The sequence below is a fragment of the Arvicanthis niloticus genome, chromosome X, assembly GCF_011762505.2.
Source record: "Arvicanthis niloticus isolate mArvNil1 chromosome X, mArvNil1.pat.X, whole genome shotgun sequence".
Taxonomy (NCBI): Eukaryota; Metazoa; Chordata; class Mammalia; order Rodentia; family Muridae; genus Arvicanthis; species Arvicanthis niloticus.
In genome coordinates, this window is record NC_047679.1 from 5,457,988 (window position 1) to 5,479,048 (window position 21,061).

Below are 21,061 nucleotides of genomic sequence, written 5' to 3' on the forward strand. Positions count from 1 at the left end.
TCTCATGGAAGTGTTCTTTAGGATTTGTTAATAACATTTTTAAGATTATTGTATTTACATGAGACTCATGTTTGTATTTATTTATTCTAAAAGGATATATTGGGCTGAAAAAAAATGACTCAGCCATTAAAGGCTAGGCCCACAGCCAAAAATATGAAACCTTTATTATTTAAGAGTGTTTTCCCTGCATGTATATCTAAGCATCGTGTGCATGCTTACGACCCATGGAGTCCAGAAGAGGGCATCGGATCACCTGGAACTGGAGTTACAGATGATTATTACTCAATATGGGGTTAATGGGATTTGAATTTGGGTCCTCTGGAAGTGTGCACTGAGCCATCTCTCACTAAGTGATAATTATCTATAAAAATACTTCTTAGCTGTTTTTGTTGTTATTGTTATTGATTTATTTGTTGATTGATGTTTAAGACAGAGTCTTACTATGTCGCCCATTCTGGCAGTCCCCTTATCTCAGCCTTCTGAATGCTTTCTTTCCAAGCTCTCAAAGGAGTCAATATAGTTGATGTGGAATGTGAAGTTTCCTAGCTCCGAGTCTGTTAAAGCAAATATCAAGCATATTATTCACTAGGTTCCACTATTCCAGATCCTTTCTCTACCAATGGCACACAACACTCAAAGGTGTAACACATTCCCAGAGGCATAATTATGTCTTTTTGCAATTTCCTGGCAAACATCTTTCTTTTTTTCTTCCATGAAATACATTGCGTCAGAAGCTAGATGTCAAGGAGAGGAATATTTCTATGAGGATAACCTTCAATTCATTCCACTTGCAGATATAGATAGAAATAAAGACACACTAATATAAAGACAAGTAAATATATTATAGACATGGTTATTATAGATGCAGTTCCAGTGGAAAAGTACTGTGATAATTGAACTATGGTTAGTAATGAATTACTTAAGATATAATTAATAACAAAGGCTAGCATGCCTAAAAGTTTTACATAAACTACAGTCTGGATGTAGAATGATCATCAAAGGCTTGTGTTTTGAAAGGTCTTTTTCCAAGACATGGAGGACTTTGGAACGTCTAAGGACTGGAGCCTAACTGGCATAGAAAGTATGTCATTATGAAGGACCTTTGAAGATTATAGTCTCATTGCAGCTAGTTCCTGCCAATATTTTTTGTTGTCATGGGGACAACAATTCCAACTGATGCCAACTGCCAATCCACAGTGCTTTCCCTACTACAAGCCTTTGAAATTATGGGCCAAAATAAATGCATCCTCCTGGAAGTTTATACACTTTCTGTTATGTGTTTTGATCACCATGCTATAAAAACAATGAATGCACAGTAAAACGTATAGACTATAAATCATGCTCCTATTCAAATTATGTTCCACAGACCAGAAGTACTGACCTTACCCTAAAGCAAAATCAGACTTTCTACTTGCATAGGATATCCAAATGATACATTTCTATGTGATCTGCAGGTGTGTGCATGTGCATGTGCATGTGCATGTACACATTTGTGTGTGTGTGTTGAAGTCTGACAATCATTGGTCCAGATAAATGTTTAATTCTCCCCAAATGAAATGGACATAAAGATTGCTGGAGCAGATATGAAGTCAGTAACTGCAAATGCCCCCTACTTCTATGTCTCCAAAATTTAGACAACTTTCAACCTTCAAATACAGTAAAGGATACTAACTGCCATTGGAGAAAAGGTTCTAATCAGCATTAAGTTGCTGACAGATTGATCCATGGGAAACTGCAATCCCTAATGAGAATCTGCATTCATCTCCAAGATTCCAAGTATCATCTGTGACAGTTTTGCAGCTATGTTTTCATTTTTATCCCTGCCCTCATCCCCAAAATTCCTGGTACATACCTAAAGATCTGATAGAAAATAAAACTGTTAGTACAATTTGAAAGACAAGAATGCTTTGAAACTTTTCATTATGCTGTCAAACAGGAACAAGTGTGCTTTTAAGTGTTGATTATTTCATGGTGGTTTTGTTTTGTTTTTTCTTTTAATGTAACATACTTTGGTGACAGTCTCATGTTAAGGCTCAATTTTGGAGCACCACATTACTTATGCATGCATGTCCTACTAATGATTTTTCCCCTATAGTTTGAAACCAATCTGGAAATGACTTTCTGTCCCATAGTTTTCTTCCTGGGAGAAAGTGAGAGGGAGTTGTTTCTTTGTGACAAGATTGGGTTACTACTGCAAGAAACCTACTGAAAAGTAATAAAAAAATAAATCCCAAGATACACAGAATCTCACTTTGCCTTGTGTATTTTCTTTTTCCCCCAGTTTTCTTTAAGGAGAAAAAATTCAGACACCTTTGAAAATGTTACCAGCCTCAGACAAAATTCCTGAACTTATTATTTTTTCTTTTCTCCCTGGATTATTGTCTTCCCTGTAGTCTTCCCTTGTTCTGTTATAAAAGTCATGCATCACATTTTTTTTTTAATGCTCAGAGGGCAAATGTCACCTTAATAATAGTCAGGACTGGCTCAAAAGCTATTTCTCATTAGGTGATGTCAGGGCCTGTCACACTCAATATGTCCTTATATAAAAGTGAAATGAAAGGAAGTGAGGTTTATATCTAAAATACTTTGGAAATATAATTGCTGGGAGAAATGGGAAGTGGAATAATTCAGGGCACAACTGACCCTAACAATAGAGACAGATACATTGGCTAAGTTCCATCATGATATTCTATTTTGTACCTTTCAAGTGCACATTTCTTAAAAACTAAGTTATAAAATATATCATTTTGAATGCAACCATCTCAAGAAAACCTTTACTATCAGGATGTGAGCTAATCTCTTTGAATACTTGTGACCATTCACTGCAGAAACACTTTCAATTAGGACTTGGCACCCTTCAGCTGTTGGAATCCAAGGACTGAGCACTGCTTACTAGTAGAACATCTATTAATTTTGTATTGTATACATTAGAAAGCATATACAACTAAAGTACACCATGAGGTCAGAAACTTGACCCTGCCATGTGAAGATGTACTGTCTCCCTAGCATCAACTGAAACCTTTTTGAAAGCTGAACAGTGATAGCCTCTGAGATAGAATGATGTTGGATGAAGCTGGACAAAGGATGCTCAAAAAACCCCAAAACAACACAAAACAAAAACAACAAAACACACACACCATTACCAGACTCTGCTTCAGGAAATGATCCAGGAGACCAAGTGGCAGAAGTGATAAGAAAATTGTACTACGCAAAAGAATGTCCTCCAAGCATTACTGGGTGCCTCAAATCCCACTACTGTATGGTCCAATTAAATAATTGGTAGGGGTATGTATCATTCTGCAATGATTATCTCATAGGGAAAATAGTGTTTACAGAATGGGCAGCTCATTCATCACCTACATTTCAACTGGCTTCTGAAGGAAAATGTAGGCAAACATGAGGACACTGGATCTATGAAAGGATCATTTGGTGATGCAGAAGAAGGAGATAAAAGCTGCTGAAACCAGGACTGAAATAGAGCTGCCATGATAGTCTGACAAGTACTTAGACACCTGGTAATAGGAGGTAACAGACCTTGTCTCTACACCTGAAGGTGGCATCTCTGAGACTTGAGAGTGTTTTGAGTGCATTTGGAGAATGGGACTTGAGGTCATTACAAGAAACCAGTGAGACATATGTGGCAGTGGAATGACAATGAATTCCTGAGACTACCAGCAATCGATAATTAAAGTCTCACATAGTAGACGAAATGAACTCCAGACAAAAATAGAAGAAACTAGGAGTAAAATATGCCAGATAAAAGTTCTTCTCACTTCATAAGAAGTCAAGCTAGGCAGGAGACTGTTGAAATAGCAGCAGCACATTGTTGCCAGGAAAAAAGAATTTCTTTCATTCTATTTTTTTCTTCCCTGTTTGGAGCTCTTATCTTTTATAGTGTGTGCTAGTCCAAGGTGGCAGTTGGAGCTCTTGCCATTACACACACATATGAGCTGAGCGGCTTCTAAACTTATGATAAAAGAATGGCCCTCTGAGACGAAATAGTTCTCTGCAAAAATTCAGAATATTATTTTTTCTGTTTGTAATGTTGCATCATGGGCACACAGATATAAAAGAGAGTAGGGCATAAAATTATTTCTTTGCTGGGTGGCTATACATTATAAGAAAGAAAGATGGATGCTTGGAAAAAATAGGCAGCCCTTTGTATTAAGTCCCACATATATGCACATGCATTTATTGGTGTTTTCAGTAGGTCAATTTGCAGGAAGCTATTTAGCCCAGATTCTTTTACAACTGTAACCCACTCAAGCCAATTCTTTATATATTTGAGCTATGGGAGCAGAAAAGCATACAAGAGTGAATCTTGACAATCGCTGGCTGAGCACCTTGTACAGCCCTCTACAGTTTATAAGTGACCTTCTCGTTATATCCCTGCAATGCATCTCAGACATAATGGAATTCTAATTTACAGATGACTGAACTGAGGTTTAGTGAGGCCTAGTCAGATGCCTGAGGTAGATCAGCTTCAACATGAGTGCAACCATCTTTCCCTGGAATCTGATCTTTTGAAGTAGGAATAACCACACTTTCTGGCATAATCCAGTCCTCTCAACTATAAACACACTATATCAGCAGGATCCATTCATGCCAATCAACAGTAGAGAGTGATTTGGAGGAAATACCAGGGAATCCATTCTGCTCACATCTTTTTCCACCCTTCTTTCTACAGCTGTGTACCAATGTATCTCATGCACCAATATGAATTTGTGATTAAACAAAGACTACTGGGGTCTCTTTGTGAAGACAATAGAGTGGGCATCCTTTTGAAGTCTCAGCACATTTGGATTGACCTTTTCACCTCTTCCTCTATAGGCCACCTTCACTTGTCCTCTATCTGTAGTCCCCATTCCCTGTCCCTTCTCCACAAAAAGGAAAGAGTCTTTCTCTACCCAGAGACCAGATCAGAAGCAGTCTCCTAATCAAAAATCCTCCTGGTGCCTCTGAGGAGAAGAATTCCTCTCCCTCCCCCTTCTAGCCCCAGCTGTCTTTTCAGACAATAGAGTGATGCCTCCAGCTGTGAGATAGATTTGCCTGAGCCACCTGCCATAAAAGGCAGGGTGGCCTTCTACCCTAGTGGTTCTCAGCATGCCTCCTGGGTTGGGGAAAGGCAAGCAGCAGCACCAGGGAACGTGTTAAAAGCTTCACACCTTGCAAGTCAGACACTATGGGAGAGAAGACCCGCTCTATCTATGTTTTAACAAGCCCTCCAGGGAACTCGACTGGGTTTGATGAGCACTACTCCAGTGTCTTTGACTCCTTCCTTTCTGTCCCAGTGACTGAGTGGCTGTTGTGAACTGTTTTGCTAGCTAGTTTAAACACCTCTGACACATTGGACACATTGGCATCCAATATATAGGCACGACTAAGATAAAGCCCAAATCTCCTGCTAGGTTTACCTCTGCTTATTGGAGCTGAAATGTGTTAACCTTACTTGCTGGATTGGTTGTCAGAAAAGAAGGAAAATCTGTCAGGTTATATCAGGCAGAATAAATTGCCAGCTGACACTCTTTGCATGTGGTAGTCACAAATATTATAAATCACCAATGAAAGTTTGATGACAGCTTTCTTGCCCCACCTCCCTGTACACAACGTCTTGTTAGCAAGCCATGGAGATGCTAAGCTAAGGATATATTTACTGCAGCTTCTCAGAAATCTGACGATTCTTTAAGTTATGTTTCTTTTAGTGTGTGAAACACCCTTTAAAAGGACTATCAGTGTTTCTTTTTCTATCTATTGCATTGTCTTGCTGTTTTATAATACTCTTTGTAAAATATATAGATATAAAATAAAACAAAAATTTGTTTTCCTAATAGACCAGATCACACATTATGTTACATGGCCTCATGGTGTATGTGTTTTCCTACCTACACACTTTTTCCCCCCATGGAGAAATAATCCTTTCTATAATGTCTTCTTTAAAGTGCTGCTTCCAATAATCAGTGTTGTTGGCAAATTGAGGTCTGCTGCCCTGGCTCCCATTGTTCCTTTTCTAATTTGACTATGGCTCATCCAGATCTAGAAAATGTGGTCAGCTGATTCCTTGTCCTAAAAACTCATCCTCTTGTGCCTCATGCTGAAATTATACCTTCTACTTTAACTTGCTGATCAGAGGACAGATGATATATATATATATATATATATATATATATATATATATATATATATATATTCCCTTCTCTTCTCCCTCTTGCTGCAGCCCTGCTTGCTCTGGGCCAAAGGTTTTTGTTTTGTTTTGTTTTGTTTTGTTTGGTGGTGGTGGTGTTTTTTTTTAAGTTATATGCAAGTACACTGTAGCTGTCTTCAGACATCCCATAAGAGAGGTATCTCATTGCGGATGGTTGTGAGCCACCATGTGGTTGCTGGGATTTGAACTCATGACCTCCTAGAGGATGTGGTTCTTTTCTGTCTTTCAAAGTGTTACCACTACCAGAGAATAATATAGGTTAAGGAGGCAGAGGTATGGAGATACTCAATTTGAATTTGAGACATGTGCAACATGTTCTGATTGCTATCACCTACCATGGTTTTCATGGACATTAGAATGCTGTCCACAGATGTCCCAAAGAGTATGAGCATCATAGCTCAATTTCTCTTATTTTCAGTCTTCTCAGTGAAACAACAAGGAGTATAAATGAAATGGCTCTTAAGACTTCATTCTAAACAAAATTAGTATGTATGTGTGTGTAAGCATTACTGAAGATAGACCTCAGAACCTCATGCAATAGCCAAATAGTCTACCACTGAGCCACATATAATTTCAAAATAATGCATTATGGAATCTAAATTTATAGTGTTTACATATAGAAATTATTTATGAAAGCATGTTACACTTAACTTATTCCCTATCTAAGCAGAATCAAGAGTAAATGTTTAAAATACCTCTTGAATCTCTTAACCATAAAATGTCTTCTGAAATTTAACTTATACATATTTACGGATACAATATGCTGCCTACATACACATGAACTGTAAATTGCCTGTTGTGAAGATCTGAATGAGAATATTTGCCATAACCTCATAGAGTTGAATGCTTAATCCTAGGTTGGTGGCACTATTTGGGAAGGTTTAGGGGATATTGCCTTACTGAAAGAAGGTTGTCACTAGAGGTGAGAGAATAAGGCATTGGCCTCCTCCTGGTTTCATCCCTCGGATTCTTCTTTGCAGTTCAAGATGGGAGGTCACAGACTCCTGCTCTACCTGCCATTCTTCCCTGCTGCCTCTGCCCTGACACTAGGACTCTAACTCATTGGAACCATAAGGCAAAATAAATCTTCTCCTATAAGTTGTATAAGTCATGGTGTTTTAACACAGCAACAGAAAAGCAACTAAGATGACTAAAATGTGTGACTAAGATGACTGGAAAATTTTTAGTCTTTCACTGTGTATGTGTATGCGTGTGTGTGTGTGTGTGTGTGTGTGTGTGTGTTTTTGTGTACATGAGTGTGTGTGTATGAGAGAGAGGGGGAGAGAGAGGGGGGGGAGGGAGAGGGAGAGGGAGAGAGGTAGGGAGAGAGAGGTAGATAGGTAGAGAGAGAAAGAGAGAGAGAGAACAAGAGAGAGAGAGCAAGAGAGAGAGTGAGAGAGAGAGAGAGGGAGAGAGAGAGAGAGAGACTTAGACAGCTGCTTATTTCCCCTCATAGTGAGTTGAATAAGGAAATATATTGATGTCAAGTAAGATGACACTCAGAATGCTAAGGCTAAAGCAGTACCAGAGTGAGGCTGGCTAGAGCAATGTGATGTGTTCAGGGCCAGCCTGAGTTAAAAAGTAAGATCCTGCTCTGAGAAAAAGAGAAGAAAAAAGGCGACTCCTCCCCTAAAAAATGTATATTGGAAAGATAACTAATTTTTAGGCTCACGGTAAAGAGATATAAGCCATTTGTGTTGACTAATTGAAAATAGTTTGTTTGATAACAAGAACTCAAAACTTGGTTGATTTTTATTGTTTTGGTTTGGTTTTTGTAGAAGCACTTTGATTAAGTCAAAAGTTAACAAGTGCTAAGAGCTATGGGTTATCTTAATTTTTTATTTTTTTGTGATTAGGATATAACTAAACCATTACCTACTTCCTTTTCTTCCTTCTATCCCCTTCTATATATCTCTTTTATATCTTTCAGATTAATGGACTCTTCTTTTATTAACTATTATTAGATATATAAGTATGGAATGTATTTCTAAACATGCTCAGTCTGTATAATGGTTTTTGTATGTGTATGTTTTCATGGATGATCATTTGTTATAGAGTAACCAATTGGTGTGCTTTTTTCCCCTGAGATATACTACAACTTCCACTGTTAGCATTCATTAGTTATCTGTAGTTCTTTGTGTGGAGTTTAGGCATTGTGATCTTTCCCCTGTCCACATCAGCATGTCTATTGGTATCATGCATACACTTTGGACTTAAAACCCAGAGATCCTTAATTTGAACCTCCCTAAGGAGACTACCTTTCATCTTAAGTAATCCATCAACAGTCCTACCCACCTATGATGCCTATGAGCCACAACAATGGCCAACATGACATGATAATCCTAATTGTGCAGTAGTGGCATACATACCTTGGTGGTAAGCAACAGCTCTCTAATTGGATGTAAGGCCCATTCAAAAAGAGCAAAATCATCCTTGTACTGAAAACTGTGGCCCACTAACCAGAGATAGTGAAGTTATGAATCAGGGAAGAGAATCTACAACTGCCACTTTATTAGATCAGAATAATCCCTAACACAATCTAAATATTTGTCCTTATTTCCACAGATAAATGTAGTCCCTACCCCTAATCAAGGGAAATGTTCTTTGTAACAGATGGAGACTGTTGCAGAAAACCACAGCTGTGGAATTGTAGAATCCAGTCTGAATGGACACATTTACAACACAACTCCTGTACCTAAGTCTCAGAGATTTTTGTGGGAAAGGGAGTAAGCAGATTTTAAAAACCAGAGTAAAAGAAATTTTCCTGGGAGGCTGTATTTCCTAGGATTATCAAAAGTTATACCCATAAACTCTCAGCCATGTAACTACCTAAACATGGGCTGAAAGGGGTTATTTTAAAATCATGTGTTGCTGAAATCTATAAGGCCTATCGACAGTCTTTTCAAGTGACACTGTTTGTGGTTCAAGCAATAGGTCACAAATCAAAGAGCTTCTACACTGATATGAATCACCTTTGTACTAATGAATGATGAGCTCCTGAAGGCCCAGGGACTGCTGAATCACTGACACATTAGATACTGAGAAGCCATGTCCATTCAGATCACACAGTATGTGGTGGTGGGTGCTATAAACGCACAAAAGCAAACCCCAGTGCACTGGCAATTGAATTGGCTACTCCCTCAACATCCTGCTTATACTTAAATCACTCTAGTCAACTGTGCTTCCCATACTAGAATGAGAAATTGCCTGTGTTCTTGGCTGAGATACCCTTCAGTTAGGCTGTTTTAAAGAGCAGTCAAAAGTATTTAGAAATTACAAAGACCATTTTTAAAAATATTTTTCTGCCATACCATAGGGTTTTCCTATAGCCTTGAATATCAGCTTTTGAATCCCTGAAAGCCCTCTCTATAACAATATGCTTTTTCAAAGAATTTAGTATCAGGGCATCCTTTCTCTGGGATGAATAAGCAAGTTTGAAAGTAATTGGAGAGTTCCTAAGTTAGTAGGACTTTGGAGAATATAGGCCAACTTGAACTTGAGGTACTTAAGACCCTTGTAAAAGTTTTATGATTCTTTCATGCATTTGCTTTTGTGCTCTAAAATGCAGAAAGACCTTGAGGGAGAGAAGAGGAAGCAAAATGTTATCAGAAGGGAAAAAATCTTGTGAATCCTACCTGTAGGGGAAAATGTGAAGCTGGATCTTAATTTCCTTTCTCTTTTTGTCCCAAAGAATGTTGTTACCTGTAAAAAAATTAGGCCTGTGAGGACAGAAAATGTGGCAAAGTCACTCTTTGTAATAAACACCCAATTCCATGTATATCCTTGTGACAAACAGGAAAAAACCTATTTCTGATTGTAAGAGCTCTAGAATTCCTGTAACTATCTATGGTCAGAAGTCTCATTTTTCCCAGTTCCCTGTTACCTACTATTTATCATTAATTTATTGTTATTTATCAGTGAATAGTTTTGTAATGCTTACCATGTACCAAAGACAGCATTATGTAATGAAGAAAAGATAGAGCTGGGTACAACAGTACATATTAAAACCCCACGATTTAGACAGTAGAGGCAGAGAGAGGATTGTGAGTTCCAGGCCAACATGAACTACATAGGGAATTTTGTGCCAACTGGGACTGCTTAGTAAGGGAAGTTGTCTCATAAAGAAACCAAAACAAAGCAAACAGCAACAAAACTCAAAACAAGATGTAAAAAAGGAAAGGATGTAAAGATGGAGGGAGTGGTGAGTGAAGCAGATATGTTGCTGACAAAGAAAAAAAAAGCAAGACCATGATGCTTCTCAAAGATCAAAAAGAGAGGGTACTCTAAAGGGGACTGTTACAGTCTAGAAGGTCTGTGATAATGGGGAAAGAAGTCAGATGTGCCTCCTCATCCAAATAACCTGATTAGATGGCCAATCCTTCCCCCCCTTTTCAATTATCCTTTTTGTTGAAGGAAAGAATAGACATTTCCCCTTCCTTCAAACGGTATAAGCCTTTTCCTTGTTTGGTAGAATGAACTTGCTAGCTTGTAAAAGTATTCAGGCAAGCATTTAATAAAATTTCTTTGAAAACAAGGGAAATGCAGAGCTTAGTGTTTTAGTCCAAAGGGCAAGTAGTTGACAAGATTCCTAGACTTAAAATGCTATTTACATAAGACAAAGAACTTGCTGTTTCCTGGGGGAATTGTCCAACAACAAAAAAGAGTTTAATAATATATTATAAGAAAACATTGTTGAATAATCTAATAAAATTATGTCCTTTTTAACACTGAAAAATCAAATTTTAGATTTGCATTTATGTATTCTTGAGCTCTTTTGTTACTGTTGTTTTCAGAAAGGGTCTCACACTACTTTCTAGGTTGGCCTTAACTCAACACAATCCTCTTGCCTCAGTCTCCCTTGTGCTAGTATTAGAACTGTGAGCCACAATGCCCATCTCATTACTGACCTCTTATAAAAAAAAAAAAAAAAAACAAAGAGGAAAAATCTCTTACAGTGAAATCTATCCAATCTTATTAGCTTGAACAAACAAAAATCTGTCTCTAAAAACCTCCAATTTCCTTAAATACATTCATTTTTCATCTTGTTCTTCTCCTCTTTCTTGTTTTTAGAACAACTATAGTCTTTAGAGCACAATAGCCTTGTTCTTTAGTTTTTGCTTAATTAAAACACATTCCTCTTACCCTGTATAATTTTCCTTATTAAAAACATATCTTACCTTCCTTGAATATTTTATGTACAGTCATTTTCTGCTCACCCTTATTAGTTCTAGTAATTTTAATTACATATCTTGATTACAATTTTTAACTATAAGTAACTCTTACTTTGCAGACAAAACTAGGGAGGAGATCATTATAATGTTATACCAGCATCCTATGCAAGCAGACTAACAAATTTTGTGAATTCATCTCTCATAGGTAAATGCAATTCCCACATAATATATTTTTTCATGATAATTAATAGGACCAATATATTTTTACTTCTCTACACTATATATAGTTACCAAATCCAAAGTATATAAACCTAAATTTAGGTTTAGTAATTAGTGTTTTAGTAGTTCATCTGACTTAAAAATTATCTACATACTTAACAACATCCAAAACTGATTTAATTTTCTGTAACTCTCAGGTTTCACAATACCAATGATTTTGGCAACTGTTCACAGACAGGCATAGTACGCCATGAAACCTCATGAAAGAAGTTTCTTTATGCGCTGGTTGATGGCTAACTCAGAAACTTACAATTGGTCAAAGAACAGAAAGTACCATTAGAGAAGTCTGCTACAAATGGCACATCTATATTTTTTTCCTCTTGCTATCAGCAAAGCTCAAGGACCACTGTGAAAGAGGGCCAGAAATATTGTAAGAGCCAGAAGACTGGGAGGACCAGAGCAAAATACTGTCTTCTAGACATGACAGAATACTGCTATATTCATAAACTCATAGCAGCTGTGTTACCTGCATGAAATCCAGCCAATCAACATTCTAATATAGAATATATTATATATATATACCCATAACTGAAGAGTTACTGACAGTTAATGGCTTCTTCTTCTTAAGAGGCGGAATCCATTTTATATAAGGTCATAACCCTTGTCAATTAAATTTCCGTGAATAGCCCTACACCCATGAGTATTTGGGCATCAAGAAATGAACTTTTATTAACGTCAACCACCACCACCACCACCCTCACCACCACAATACAACAGAGGGTAGAAGATGTGCAGTGAATGTAGGATGGGTGGGAATGAATATAATCCAAGTACACTGTATGCAATTCTCAATAAAGAAAATTATTATATTTAAAAATATACTTCCTAAAAGATATCATTTCCTATATATTTAAATATAAATGATGAAAATGGCCTACAAGGTAAACTATGTATCTTAACAATTATAAAAGAAACCTATTCCCTTTCAATTCTACAATTCTCACTTTCACTGAGAAATTGCCCACTATTTTTCTGTGTCTCACGTGATGATTATGGTGATCGTGGTGGTGGTGGTGGTGGTGGTTACTTTTTAAGACATAGTTTCACTATGAAGTTCTGGATGGCTTAAAACTTGCCACCAGGTTGCCTGATCTGGATGGCACTGAAATCACAGACATGCCTGCCTTCCAAGTGCTGGGATTAAAGGCATCATACATGCCAAATACAGTCTCTTTTTTTGTTGTTGTTTTTTTGAGACAGGGTTTCTCTGTGTAGCCCTGGCTGTCCTGGAACTCACTCTGTAGACCAGGCTGGCCTCAAACTCAGAAATCTGCCTGCCTCTGCCTCCCAAGTGCTGGGATTAAAGGCGTGTGCCACCACCACCCGGCCCCCAAATACAGTCTCTTAAAATAATTTTCAATTAGTTTCTATCTAGTAAATACTTTGACTTTTAGGGCTTCAGCTCAGTGTTTCTTTTGTGACATTTGATGGCCCAGATGTGGACAGAGACAGGGACTCTGACATCGCTTTCCTGGACCTCTTTTTGTAATATTGCTAATGGCAGTTGGCCCAACAGCCTGGGCAACTAAAAGCCTCTAGGTGGTGCAACTCTCTATTAAAACTTGAAGTTTCTGGGCTCTAACACAAGACTGATGTCATTCATACATATGTGAGCCAAGGATTCCCTTACAGAAAAAGAAAAGTGATATACTACAGTTTATAGAAATATATAGGTCTCAAGAGCTTCATTCTGAGTGTACTTCCCTCTTAACTTGTAGTCTCATCCACAGAAAATCTACATGCACTGTCAGAACGAACTCTTTCTCTCCCATTCACCAGGAAGGGGAACCTTCTTGGACTATTTCTCCAGACTGAGAGGTTGAATAGCTTGTAGAGGACAATGTTGGACAGTATTGGTTTCTGTCTGCTCTCCCTCTACGATTGGCTTCCTAATCTGGAAGACCTATGAGTAAACAAACTTTCACTGTTTTCCAAATTGGTGAGTCCCTATTTCCGGTACAACTTATTCATGGTCAATTTGAATTTGCAGCTTTTCTTTAAGGCTGGTGCAACTTGATCAACCAGATAGAGCTAGCTCCAGAGTGAAACTAGACTTCACCATCATGAGATGGAAAGGTCCATTCCATTATAAGGATTCTAAAATAAAGTTACATCTTGAAAATCACTATCATGGGCTGGAGAGATGGCTCAGTGGTTAAGAGCACTGACTGCTCCTTCAGAGGTCCTGAGTTCAAGTCCCAGCAACCACATGATGGCTCACAAACATCTGTAATGGGATCCAATGCCCTCTTCTGGTGTGTCTGAAGATAGCAACCATGTACTCATATACACAGTATACTCATATACATAAAATAAATAAATCTTTTAAAAAAATCACTATCATAAGACCAGGTCTGAGAGAACAGGAGTAGTTCACTTTTCCAAAAAATGAATGTTGCATCTCTGGTAGAACCCATGGTGCTTCATGTTTCATGTACCTTCTGACTCATTCTAGGTGTAATTCTTTAAAAAAAAAATATCTAAATTCAATCCCCAGACTTTAATTTTAGTGCTCTGCCAGCCTGGTCATTTTTTAAAAAAATATTACCATCTACCTTATTTCTGAAGCTAGCACTTTTTTACCTTATGTTTAGGTTAAATTCTGTGACTTCGGAATAAAAATTTTTTTTACCTTGTCTCTATAAAGAATGTTCTCTGATTAAATGTAATCATTTTGTTGGTTTCTTCTGTCCATGTTTAGAACACTCAGTCTAACTGTTTACATGTCTCTTCCTCTGAAGCTACAGTTGGGAGCCTGAATTTATTATTTTTGCTATCAGTGATCAGGTTTTTGTGTTTCATCTTTATATATATAGCTCATGGTATACTTGCATGATGAAGTTCACTTACCAATAAACTATTATTTTATAGGTTTCTTTAAAATATTAAAAGAGTTTAATTGGAGTTACTGTTCACAAGGGGATAATATACCCTCCAGAAGCCATGGATTATCAGACAAAATGTCCAGTGCCAAGAGTGGGATAAATCTCTCCAAGTTGCTGCCTTCTCCCCCCCACCCCCCCCAAAAAAACCCAATAGGCTATTGCCATTGTTCTTGGTCACCAACCGGAAAATGACAGGAAGGACCTATCGCCAAAGATACCACCATACACTTTGGTTATAATACATAGATAAATCAAGCTGGTGTTGTTTTTAAAGCTTCTTTCTTGCTAGATAATTATCATAGTACCAAAAGTGCAATATAGGCTGCCGGAGGAAAAACAAAGTAATTAGCAGTCTTCTCCATCCATGAACTCTGTGCGCTACAATAAAGACCTTCCTGGTAAGGTATGCCCCATGACACAATGGTGGCATGGATATTATGGTAGTAACTAGTATCTTTCCCCCTCTCTCTTCTTACCTTCTCTTCCTCCCCCCCCCTCATTCTCCATCTCCCTTTCCCTCCCCAACATCTCTTTAATTTTAGGCTCATTATCTAGGGGGGAACTTGTATTTGTTACTGTAACCTGGCCAACAATCCATGGCTGGCAAGGACATAGGCCCTCTCTGCCTATGACTTGACTCTGCCATAGTTAAAGGGACACAGTAGCAAATTGCCCTCTAAATACTTATCCTTATAACTCTAAAGTAGTGTATCTCTGATCCTTTGTCTGAGAAGCTAGTTATTGTGTTGAATGGTAGTTAACACAGATACTCATAACTAGTCAAAGTGCAGAGGGTGCATGACTGTGGAGTATTCAGCCCCAAATAGGATATCTGCAACACACTCCTCCCTTTCACAAGTCTCAAGAAACAATGTAGAAGATGGGATTGAAAAGCCAGAGATCAGAGAGGACTGCTTGAAAATAATGTCTTCTACATATGACTTGTGGTCATTGTACTCATGAATTCATAGTGGCTGTGGCTGCCTGTACAAGATTGGCACAGGATTAAACCATTTAACATTCCAACATAGATGGGCTAGGGACTCATGAGGAACCATCTAGTGATGAAAGCTATAGGCAATTGATGGCTTCTGGGGAAGGGAAAGTCTGTTTTCTTCAGATATGTGGCCATTCTTAGGTAGCCCATGCTCCAGTGAATGTTACCACAACCATGTGGATACATGCAGTTGTATTTGGACTCAGGGGATTATTACAAAAATATTACAAGAAATATTTTAAAAAGCAAATATACTAATTACATTTTTCACTGCCATGACACAATGTCTTTGGCAAAAGCAACTTGAAGAAGGGAGGGTTTATTTGGGCTTATAGTTTAAGAAGGAATAAAGTCTGCCATGAGAAGGGATACAGTTTCTCTGAGCAGAGAGGATTAGCAACAGGGCCAAGGTCAGATTGTGTCTGTAGTTAGAAAGTAGAAAAAAGACAGAAAAGGGAGTTGGAGTATATAATCTCAAGGGTCACCTCCAGTGACGCACATTTATAGATACCAGCTCCAGGTGGTAACAGTTCCACATCCTTCCATGCAGCACCAAAAAAACTGGGAAGCAAGTGTTCAAATGTATTGGAGCACATTTCACGCTGAACCACAACAGAAAAAGAGAATGGAAACAGTATGTTTGAGAAAGAAATACAAAAATGTATCGGTATGGAAATACATTCTACAGGGGAAAATGATTTTGGATGAGGGAAATATTTTTATTTTTTTTTGATATAACCGCTTATAGATTGTATTGGGTTTCTTAGGTTATGTTTTTAAAAAACTAATTAAAGACACTAAGTAGCAAAACTGGAATTTACTGAAAATTTTGTTTTGCCAAACTTTAAATGTTATCCAACTATATTTTAAAGCACTCACTTCTCATTCCCCAAGACTGATTTAACTCACCTTCTGAGTGATGAATAGCCATATTTAGAGGTCAACACCAATGAGGATAATAGGGATAAGAAGACGTCAATTATTTGCCCTCCAAGATAGTAGCAAAGGACCCAAATATGAGACACTGATAAAAGGGTACTGCTCGAGTACACTCTGCAAAGAGGATGGTCATTAGGAGGAGACTGTCCTGCAAAGAGGATGGTCATTAGGAGGAGACTGTCCTGCAAAGAGGATGGTCATTAGAAAGCCGACTGTCCTGACAAAAGGACGGTCATTAGAGAGCAGACAGTCCTGTATGTTTCCAAGCAGATCCTCCCACTTCAGCAAGACAGGATCTCATCCCAGCAAATGACACAGTTTGGTAGGAACAAAAAGACCTAAAAGAGCAATGGGACTTTCAACAAATACCTAAAAATAACCACCAAGGAAGTAGACAATAGTAAAAGGAGGTTGATTTTAGCTTCTTACACGGCCTTGAATATCAGGCAGGAAAGTATAACTAAAAAAAAATCACGAATATTTCAAAGTAAAATTCTACCAGTTCCAATCAGGATTCTTAAGCAAACCTGATTCAGCTGTTGACATAATATACTTGAAGCTCTACAGACAGTTACATGATCAGATTTATTCACTTAAATGAACCTTGGCATGTCTTAGTACGCTTTCTATCACTGTGATAAACATAAACAAAGTCAACTTGAGGAGAAAAAAAGCTTATTTCACCTTACAGTGTGTAGGTCTATTATCCAGGGGAGTCAAGATAGAGAGTCAGGGCAGAAACCTGGAAGCAGGAATTGAAGCAAAGGTCATGGAGGCTTTCTTCCCATGACTTGTTAAGACTGCTTTTTTATACTAAGCAGGAGCACCAACCCAAGGGTGCCATTGCCTCCAGTGAGCTTAGCCTATCCCTCATCAATGTGTGTAATAGCAGTGAAAAAAAGAAGCCTCAAATTTGAAGGTGAGCAAGAAAGAGAGTATATGACAATAGTTTTGAGGGAGGAAAGAGAAGGAAAAATATTGTAATCATATTTTAATCTAAAAAAAAAAAAAAGAAAATGTAGCACAGGCTTGCCTACAGGCTATCTGGTGGGAGCAGGTTCTCAAACGTTAAGGTTCACCATTCCAGAAGCGCTATGACTAGCAGCAAATTAACATAAAACTAGCCACATAATTGATCCTTTGTTAATCCATAAACTTTACTTTCCTGTTCATATCAAGTACTCCACATTAATATCAGTATCACAATACAAAGTGTTTCAACATTTAACATTCTACATTTTTTAATGTTCAACATTTAAAAGTCCAAAGTCTCTTTAAAATATTAAAAATCACTCTAAAAATACAAGGTCTTCTAAAATTGAAAGATTTCTCAAAATATTCAAAGTCCCTCTGAAAGTCCAAAATATCTTAAAACTTCATGTTTCTTTGAAAGTTCAAAGTCTCTCAACTGAGGGCCTCTATAAATAAAAATATAGTTACACATTTTCTTACTCTAAGAGGGAAAAACCTGGACAATTTTAAGCAAAGTAAAACCAAAGTATAGTCAGGAACTCAGTGTCCTGTGTCATCATCTTCTGGGCTCCTCCAAAAGGCTTATGCCATCCTCTGTAGCACATATAGCTTATCTCTGAGGTTCAGGAAAGCCCCATTCCATAGCTGCTGCTGTCCTTGGTGGTCATTCCATACTACTAGCATCTTCAAAATGCTACAACTCTATTGCACCCATAACCTCTCCTGGGCTCTGCTCAGTGACCCTGATCCTGGCAAGTGTTGACATGCCTTAACATCTCTCCATAATTCTTTCAATTACTAGGCTGTCTACTAAGAACAGAGTCTGCACCTTATCTACTTTTGTTTCTAATGACTGTTATTACAACTACTTCATCCCTGCAAAGACTTTTATGAGAGATCCTCCCTATAGACAGGCCTCTTTCTAGGCCCAGATATGTGTCTCAATATGTTATGTCACAGGCACAGACAGTCATGGCTATGACTAGTACCAGGATAAGTACAGCCCAACTCCACCTTTCTGATTTTGCCTCCCTACTTTAACCTAGGAAACTGGGCCTACCACAAACTCTTCCCACAGGATGTAAGTCAGGGGTTCTCAACCTTCCTAATGCTGAGACACTTTAATGTGGTTCCTCATACTGTGGTGACTCCCAACTATAAAATTATATTCATTGCTACTTAATAACTTTGAATTTTTACTGTAATAAATTATAATGTAAATATCTGTGTTTTCTAATGGTCTTAGGTGATCCTTGTAAAAGAGTCTGTTGACATCCAAGGGAGTTGAGACTCACAGGATGAGAACCACTGATCAAAGAGCTCCCTGGACCAGACCCTACCAAGGTATCCCCATTCATACAACTTCACTCAACCTGCAAGGCCTGTAACCATGAAATTATTTGCCCAGATTTAAGACTGTTCCACCTTTTGATGCTTCAGTAACATACCTCTAGTAGCCTCTTGGAAACCTTTATCTTCTATTCCAGCAAAACAGAGGTTACATCTACCATGAAACTCCAATATGTAGCTGTGATCTTTTCTCTCACTTTTCTGAGCTTTATACTGTAACTTTTAAAATACAGTTTTTATTATTTGAGAATTTTGTATAGCTATATATTTGTTTGTTATACCCACACTCCACTCTTCCCTTTAACTCTTCCCAGGCACCTCATCTCTGTATCTCCTTCTTAAATGCATGTCAACTTTTATACCTCCCTCCAAGTCCACTTGGAGCTGAATGTTTGTGGAGAGATGTGGGGCCACCCATCGGAATGTCAACAACCAAGACCACATCAGACAAGATAATGGGATTTTCTATTCTCCAACAGTCACCAACTGTCAAGAGTGCCTTAGCAGGGGGTGGGACCCCAAGAGTCCCCCCTCTATCCCTGCTGGATTCTTCATTGGCTTCATCTTGAACTTGTATGGCTCTGTGAAGGCAGTCATAGCTATTGTGAATACAATAGTTTGTTGTGCCCAGAGACATTGGTTTTTAGCAGTTGTATCCAAACCCTGTGTTTTGTGATCCATTTGCCTCCTCCTCTTCTGGGATGTTCTCTGAGCCTTTGGTGTGGACGTATAATATAGATGTTAAATTTATAGCAGAGCACTCCATAGACACATATTCACCGTACTTTCACCAGTTGCAAGTCTCCATACTAACAAGAGAGGATAAAACTCGTCTTCTCTGCATGGGAGCTGGAACTGCAATACTTGGATCTGGAGGTCTCTATGATAAATTTTTTATAGCTATCTCCCCGTAGTCCCTGTACATCCTATAGGATTCAAGCTAGTTTAGAGAAACCATCTTATAACTCTTCCTTCAGGGAGGCTCCTTGAAATATTCCTGGATGGTTCTCATCACTTATTTTGGCATACTGTTTTCACTTCTGCATGAAAAGCTTAAAGCAGCGGTGCTGCTTTGTTAGCAGCCTAATAATGGTCTCTTTACTAATATTTCTCTGTTCTAGTTATTTTTCTACTATTGTAATGAACATTGTGAGCAATAACAACTTGTGTTTATTTGGCTTCCATTTCACAGTCTATTTTTCAGGAAAGTTGGATCAAGAACTCAGAGTGGGAATCTAAGCTATGACCCCTTTCCAGAATTTAAAAAGAAAAATGCTTTCATCACTTTTCAGTGATTTAACCTTGCTGAACTGTCAAAGGAGAAATGTAGAAACTAAAGGGTCCAAAAGAGAAAGTAAACAAGTCCATACTTTAACAATTAGTCCCTGACCATTTGGAGTTACAGCCAATGACTTCTGATGCTTTATATATGCAATTAAAGCAGAAATCCTAATGATCCCTGGAGATTAAACCCAAATGGGAAGCTTCAGGACGGAAATAAGTAAATAAGTAGCAAGTCTTACTACTAAACACGATAGCAAGAAATCTACATCCTTTTCTTTAAAAAGATGATTTACTCAACATGTAAAAACTTATTTTGTTATGGACCCACATAGAAATCACTAAGAAAACATTTAATCTTCTTTTTATACCATCTTTAACTTCTTTGCAGATATTTTACATTGCTTTTTATGCTATAAATATTTATGGATGTGAAATTATTTCCTGGAGCATGGACAACTTCTCACTGATATTAGTTTAGAAAGTGACTGCCCAGGACCATTGACTGTCAATAGTATCTCAGCGAAGGATAGAGCCTTGCGAGCCCATTCGTGCTGAAATAGTAACATTTCCTGTTGACACAATCTTTTGTCGGGCTTGTGTATTTTGTCACCAAAACTGCAGTGAGTGCATAAGCACATCAGAAAACAATGTCTTTGGGACATAGCATGCCACTCTTTAATTGGCTCAGAACCTACACATAGATCACATAGTTATCAGGGGTTTAGTGACCTGATTGGTTGGGAGATTCTCATGGGAGAAGCAGGATGAAACAGAAGGAAAAAAAAAAAAGAAAGTTCAAAAGTTACCAGGAAATGGTGCCGAAAAGATGAATCAACTTTTAAAACTAGTTGCACTGGCAGAGGCTGTAGGTTCAATTCCCAGCACACACATGGCAGCTCACAAACTGTCTATACCTCCAGTTTTATGGAATCTGATGCCCTCTTTTGACCTCCATTTATACCAGGCACACATGGTACACAGA

General features: G+C 38.0%; 1 long non-coding RNA gene across 4 annotated transcripts in view; it reads right to left on the reverse strand.

Annotated features, from left to right (window-relative positions):
- LOC143435529 (uncharacterized) overlaps window positions 1–21,061 on the reverse strand; it is a 216,852-nt gene that overhangs the window by 62,446 nt on the left and 133,345 nt on the right. For all 4 annotated transcript variants that reach the window (XR_013105906.1, XR_013105903.1, XR_013105904.1 and 1 more), the window contains one exon: window positions 9,838–9,904. This is a non-coding gene — a long non-coding RNA (uncharacterized LOC143435529). The remainder of the gene's footprint in view (window positions 1–9,837; window positions 9,905–21,061) is intronic.